Below are 7,859 nucleotides of genomic sequence, written 5' to 3'. Positions count from 1 at the left end.
CATTACTTATAAACTCCTATTTTCCGAAATATAAAACTATTTGCGAAGTAATTCCTTTGTACCAGTCAAGTTATCATACAAATATCAATTTCTGTACACGTAACGACAAATTACTGCTTTTAACTAATCGCAACTGGTTGCAGGTTTGTTCTAAGAACTACTAACTTTTTGATGTTACGAGTACACAACAAATACCAAAATCTCAACAAACTGCAGCTTCCGGTGCTGCAGAAAATGCCACCGCGAACCATTTGACTTTTGGAACGCTTACTCACATTTGCATGTAATATGCAAACTAACAGCGATAACTGTAAAGATAACCCTCGCCTCTATTTAAAACACCATAAACTAAGAACAAATCACAGCTGCCAACCGGAAAACGGGGCAGAAGAAGGGAGTGTGGGGGACACACACAGGGAGATGAGATGTTCCACCGGATGACAATGTTAATGCGATTTATGAACTCGCATTGAAAGGAAAAAACAGCCTGGTTAGCAAGTGGAGTGCGGGCGGCCCGTTTAAACCGTACCTATTGCGACCAAACACGGAGTGTAGCACATGCACAGCGGCAGCGGTCTCAGGGGGGTTTGTAGGAAACAGGAGTGGCATCTTCAGAAATCATCGCACTCAATTACATGTCAAGCATGAAAACTTCACGAAATGGAAATGCAAAACGTGCGGCAAACATCGTACACTGCATGGGCACTCCGCCGAATGCATGGGCCTGACAGTTGGTGCAGAGTTCAAGTACTGATGGACCACAAACGTGGACTTGACCGCGGTCGAAGCGTGCGTGTGTGTGGGGCATCGGGCATAAAGCCATCACTAACAAAGCGAGGCGAATTTGTTGCAAGGTCCAACGCCACCATCGCCACCTTCGACTTCTAGCGCTGCAATGGCACAGCAATTGCCGTCATCACCAACAGACAATCAGACTGCGAGTATGAACAGCGGACAAATGCAATAACAGCGTCGCAATGTTTGCAAGTGTGTTTCATTTCGTACCATTGTTACAGTGGAAAATGGTCTCTTGATATTTCGTTTATTTTACGCTGCGTTGCCTGTCAACGCAATCGTTTTGCGTTGTTAAATGATCTCTGCTTCACAGACAGCCTGGCTAAGCGTTATCCGCAGTGCTTGGATGGTGAATTGGTGAGCATTAGGGACGCGCTATACTGATACGATATATAATATATCAATATCGTTGTTCAACATATCGGTTAATTTATATCGATATCAGGTGTTGCGATACGATATCGATACAATATTTTTTTCAATATTTGAAATATCGGAAACTTTTCTCCACATGGTTTAGGCTTCTGAACTCAAAATAAAATTGAGTACATAGTTGGAAAATGTGTTCGTTCTTGCAAAACAGCTTTTGGCATAGTAACCATGAAGAACAAAAATTCATGAAAATATCAAAATTTCTTAAAGCAATTTTCAATTCTCAAGAAATAAATGCTCGTAAATTTATTTCTTCAAGAAAATCTACAGCGAAGGCCAAATACTTCTTGCATAAAAATAATATCAGCTAACCAAGACAAACCAAAGCGGCTGTATGGCATTTTGGGCTTCAGCAGATTCAATTGATCATGAAATTTTGTATAAATACGGGACAAAACTTAAAAATTCTGTTTTTTGAGCTCATCTGGAAACCCCACTAGTACTATTTGTACTTCACATTTAGAAATACATACGTACATATGAAAAGGTATGTCTCTTTGAAAGTACTAGACATGCTAGTGAGGAGGGGTAGATCAAAGTTGCTAAACTCTGGTTACTATTTTTTCGAACTCATTAAAGTGCGTCTTAACTTCGTTATTTGAATTTATGCTTACTCGCCTTTTAAATACCAATATACGTGGTGCGAAAAAAATTATATTTATTAACCATTTCATTTTCGATATTTCCTATATTAGATATATCGTTATTATTTTAGTAGATATATCGGTATCGGATATTGTGAATTTAGAATATCGCGATACCGATATACCGAATTTTCATTGACAATACGCATCCCTAGAGAGCATTCAAACATTTCGTGTGTTTGTGTTGGTCGACAGTGTCGTGGACACTTTGGAAGTTTCGTAGACAAAAGTGAAGTTTTCAAAATTGAAAAATGATGCCCTAAGCGAAGAAGTTGAATGCTGTGCGGAAATCTTTGGCGACGCTCTAAACAAACCATATGCATACGCAATAGCTAAGCGTTAAAGTCAAGCGGCGTCTGAGGCTGGTAAAATGATTAGCTGTCAATGCTTCCAAGGATTTTTTTTGTTGGTCCAAACTATCCTGTTCACTTACTTTAAAGACCAATTTTAAATCAAAAAGTTGAATGGCAGTTAAGTTTAATTTTCGATTGTTATTTAAACGCCAATTAGCTTTTGTTGGGTTCCAGATCAACTTTAATTAAGTATGCAAAACCAGTGACACTGCTACAACTTCAACATCAAGATCATAGATTTGTTCAAAATGTTTCGCGTTCTTTTTTACCTCTTCACTGCTGGAGCTAGAGTATTTTTTTATTCGAAAAGTATAGTTGTAGAGAGACCGTTAGCGAATCCAGATATGGTATTATTATAGATCGTCGCCAGCACCTATTATCATGGAACAATGGGGGTTTTTCTTTACCTGCCAAACGTGGTAGAGAAATTTCTACTCCTAGTGCGGTTGTAATCATACGAGATTTCAGTGTTCCTGCGGTCGCTCTTAACCCACTCCAAATAATTGTCAACAGTCATTGCTTGAGCTCATTTGCTCTTTTGCCAGAGTGCCAGGCCACTTGCTCATGTAGTTCACAAAAAATAAAAATCGTATTCATTTTAACATTAATCTACACATTAACATAAAATACCGTTACAATATTGTGGTACACAGGAGCCAGTAAATTATTTAATATTTATGACATTGTTGTGTGGCAACATTTAATTAATTTCCACTCTCAGTATTTAAATAGTAAACGAATTATTTACATTTAATTATAAATTTACTTTTAATTAGGAGTTCATTTTCAAAAATTTTAATTAGAAGTGTATTTCTGTCTGTGCGCCGGGAAGCAGTGATGGAATTTCTCCGGAAAAATGTGCCTAAATGCAAGTCAATGTGCCAATGAATTGGAAGTCGTCGATAGGTACCATTTCCTTTAATAAATATATTTACAGTACTTATTGCATATAAGAAAAACATAAATCTCACGGAAAACCTTTATTTAGTGCAACAACAAAAGAACACAACAACAAAACCATAAAAATTTAAGTTTAAAACTTTCTACAAAAAATGTTCATTCAAATTTAAAACTTTGTTGTCAGACTTTCGGGTATGGACTATAGTCCATTCAATTTTGGATTTACAAAGTGCAAGTGCGGCTAAGAATTCGCGTTGATTTGTAATATTTTTTTTTGCATTTTCTTAATACATATTGGATGTACAAAAAATTTGAGTATGGAGGAAAAAGTCCAACCCCTTCAACGAAAAAAGTTCTCAAAAATTAACGCCAATTGAATGGATTATAAAGCTGCATACCCGAAGTATATGTAGTTTTCAAAAACGAACCAAAATCATCGCTCAGTCATTTACCCTGAATTATGAATTGTAAAAACACAAATCATTAGTCCCCTTATTCCTAAAGTATTTGCAGATTACAATTTCCAGCTTGCGCAAACTAACTTGTAACTAGTATTCAGGCGTTGTTGCGAATATTGGAGAGTTCCATATGCTGTTGTCTAGAAATGAGAAGGTCTGATTTTTTGTATAATTAAATTTTGGAATTCAGGGTTACTTATAATTTGGTCAACTAGTTAGTTCATTTTCACTGAGATCATTATTTATACATAATATTATAACGTAGTACTATTTTTTTATATAAAAATCAATGTTATTCGTATCATCAGAGCTTTCTTTTTCTTAATTCTTGGCAGAATTTAACATTAAATTGCAAAGCATTTTTAATTTAATTTTCTGCAGAATTTTCTTTAGTAAGAAATATTTCGGCTTCTGTTCCACAAAGAATATTCAAAATAGGTATGATTATTTAAGTCTAAAGTGTATATTAAATGATATTTAATATTTGCTTTAGAGATGAAATTGCGACAACTTTGTTTAAACAAAAATGTTAAGCGTATATGCAGAACGCGGAAGCCAGCTTCTTCTGCTTGCGTTTCAATGTTTGTATCATTTATCAGTTTAAGCACCTATTTCCTAAAAAAATATATATATATATATATTTAAATCGGTTAATGTGGTCCAAATTTATGCGGTTATATACAAAAACACAAAAAAAAATTTGCGACGAATTGATAACCTCATATTATTTGAAGTCAGTCAAAAATACATGAGGTAATATTACCGAACACTGAGTTATCGAGTATCAAGCACAGTAGGAAGCCCCTATTACAAGTTGGTATTCTTATATTTGAAAATGCATTACAAATCACTAAAAGTTGTGAAAAATCGGGGCATTAGCGTACTATGCTGATAAAATCAGTACTTTTGGCAACCGTAGTGCCGACTGTTTGTGTGATGACAGAAGATACTTAGTTTTGTCTCCTTCACCACCAGACCAATTAGCTTTGCTTATGTATCTAATACCGGGAAGGCAGAACAGACGTAGCCCATGTTTTCACTGATAATGTCGATGTCGTCGGCATACGCCAGCAATTGTACGCTCTTGTAAAGTATTGTTCCTCAGCGGTTCAGTTCTGCGGCTCTTATTATCTTCTCCAACATAAGATTAAAGAAATCACACGAAAGGAATCACCTTGTCTGAAACCTCGTTTGGTGTCAAACGGCTCGAAGGGGTCTTTTAAAATTGGCACCGTTTCATGGTGAAAGGCATTTAGTGTCAGGCTTTTAAACTAAAGCTTTCTTAGCCTTTGCATTACAAAAATTCTACCACTGATTCCAAAAATTTTAAAATACATAAATATTTATGTATACCGGCTAATTTGGATCGTTCACTTCAAAAATCGCATCAAAAATTTTTTAAAGTTTTGAATTTTACCGTCATCCAGGGCCCTTTAAATTTGTCAGTGATATACTAGGTGTTTAAAAAAGAAAGTAATGTAAGCTATTTATTTAGAGTGCAGTGGGGTATAGTCGGTGGGTAAAGCAGTTACAGTTGCAATGCTATACTCAATCCCGACTCTTGCGTCCTCGTTCGTGCGCTCTCGGCAACGTGAGCAACCCACGTGCAAGATGCGGTAACCAATCCGAGTGGAGCCTTGGGTCAAGGCAGACAGAGCCACTCCGACTTATTCGGTTTAAGGGCTCACTGAAGTCTGCAGCATCTGTTCACCAGTAGGTCCGGCTGCAAGCGGGGGTTTGCTTTGGAGCAAGCGGCTCGCTATATAACCGTGTATTTGGTTGCGAAAACACCCCGTCCCAGCAATTGGTTGTGCGCTGGGTTTGGGACCCGCCAGGACTACGATTTGAGGGCATGCACCTGGAATGTCTAGACCCTTAATGGGGAAGGTGCCTCTGTCCAGCTGGTTGATGTCCTCGTAAGGACAAAAGCTGACATCACCACCATCCAAGAAATGCGTTGGACGGGGAAAGGCAAGCAATGTCTGAGGCTTTGCGACGTCTACTACAGTTGCCATGAAAATGAGCGCAAATTCGGAGTTGGATTTGTGGTGGGAGAGAGACTCCGTCGCCGAGTACTGTCGTTCACCCCAGCGGACGAGCGTCTAGCCACAATCCGCATCAAAGCGAGATTCTTCAACACCTCGCTTATCTGCGCACATGCTCCGACGGAAGAGAACGATGAGGCATCCAAGGATCTCTTGTATGAGCGCTTGGAGCGCATGACGAGCGCTCCCCCGTCATGATATCAAAATCGTGTTTGGCGACTTCAATGCTAGGATGGGCAAGGAAGGGATCTTTGGAACCCCCGTCGGAAAATTCAGCCTCCACGACGAAACGTCCGACAACGGATTGAGGCTGATCGACTTCGCCGGGACCCGAAACACGGTAGTATGCAGTACTAGGTTCAAGCATAAAAAGATCCATCAAGCTACTTGGCTGTCTCCGGATCGAAAAACGAGAATCCAAATCGATCATGTTGTGATAGACGTAAGGCTCGCTTCCAGTGTTTTAGACGTACGCACACTCCGAGGCCCAAACATCGACTCGGACCACCACACAGTGTATCATTTCCATATTCTAGAAAAGATTAATTACATTATTTTATGTCGCCAAATTTCAAAACAACGTCAAGAATGTTTTTAGAAATGCCTGATAGACGAAACAATAACAACTAAAAAATTTAAATCAAATGTATGGCGGGACGGGGTTTGATTTGGAAAATTGCTGAGCGCAATAATATTTAAACTTGTATATTTGAAACTGAATGTTTAATTTGTCGGTGTGAGGTGATGTGCTGCATAAAGCAATTGCTAAAATATCATTTTGATCTTACTTTTTTATTTATGATCTTTTTAATGAATATACATTTTTGGGAATTTAGTAAACTAGGACTTATTTTTAGCAAATTATTATTTTTATTAGACCCGAAAACTTGTTATCCGCCACTATTCGATAAAGTTTGTATCTCAGTTTATTTGCCACTCCTCTTAAACTTTAAACAACACAATTTTAGCTGCTGGAAAGTGCAGGTTTTGATGAAATTTTCTTTTTTCTGGCCTACTGGGAATTTCATTTTCTTCGAGTAATTCATTTGCATTTTATCTCGACCGAGACAAATTCTTGTATTTTTGCTTTGAACAGAGAAAGCCTATAGTAAAAAGTAAATAGAGCAAGAAATATTGAACTTGTACCGGAATTTTGTTGACCCAGCTTGACTTTTTTATCGATATTCTCCACGCCCATAATTAAAAAACAATATATTTATTTTTAAGTCCATTTCTGTCAGTTTATAATTCCTTGTTATAGGGAAATTCTAAATATAAATTTTGGGCATTTTAGCCTTTGTAGTTAGTTAAATATTTCAGTTTTTGCATTTTAAAAATTGCAGTTATATAATAGGGTGGCGCGACAGTAACTATAAATTACCAATTTTTTGTAAAAAGCTTCGCCTATCTTATAACCAGGGAACGGATTTTTAGGACCTAAAAACCTATAAAAAAGGCAAAATAAAATAACGAAATAGGCAGGAAAAGGCAAAATAAAATAGCGAAAAAGGCAGGAAAGGGCACTAGGTATTGCAAAAAAGGCAAAAAAAGGCAAAACAAAATAGCGAAAAAGGCAAAATAAGGCACTAAAAAAAGACAGAAAATACGAAGAACAATCAAAAAATAAATTTATTTTAGAAATGTTTATATTACAAGTAAAAAGAGATAAACTATGAACTAGTTTATTATTTGAAAAATTTGTACTTTGAATCTTGGACTATTTTATCCTTTCGAGTTTCTAACTCATAAAACCTTAATCTGTAGTTGTATTAACATTGAACCGCAAGATGCATTTTGGAGTTTTCTGGCAGCATTTTTATTCGATTTTCGCGAAGAAAAGCCTTGAATGTATTAAATGTGCGCTTGACATAAGTTGATACAAGCGGCGCCCAATTTAAATATGGAACGTTTGAAACGTTCATATTATCAGGAATAAGGGCGGTTTCCTCGCCCTTTACAATTTTATCCACACCCCTGTTTGTCTCCAAGCCTACGTTAGCTGAGAAAACGGCTTTGAATTTTTCTAACACCAATTTGGCAAGAGGTCCCTGCGCTTCTATAAGCCGCATGGGCATGTGTATATTTTTTTAATCTTAAAAAAAAATTGTAAATGCTATAATCACTTTTTTAAAGCTAGAAAAGGCAAAAAAGGCAAATATCTTAAAAAAGGCAAAAAAGGCAACATCAAATGTGTATATATGGAATCAGGGAAAGCTAAATCGTAGACATTCT

This window comes from Rhagoletis pomonella, unplaced genomic scaffold (genome assembly GCF_013731165.1).
Source record: "Rhagoletis pomonella isolate Grant_MI unplaced genomic scaffold, Rhpom_1.0 Rhpom_scaffold_00001, whole genome shotgun sequence".
In the NCBI taxonomy this organism is placed as follows: domain Eukaryota; kingdom Metazoa; phylum Arthropoda; class Insecta; order Diptera; family Tephritidae; genus Rhagoletis; species Rhagoletis pomonella.
Note: the sequence above shows the minus strand (reverse complement) of the source record.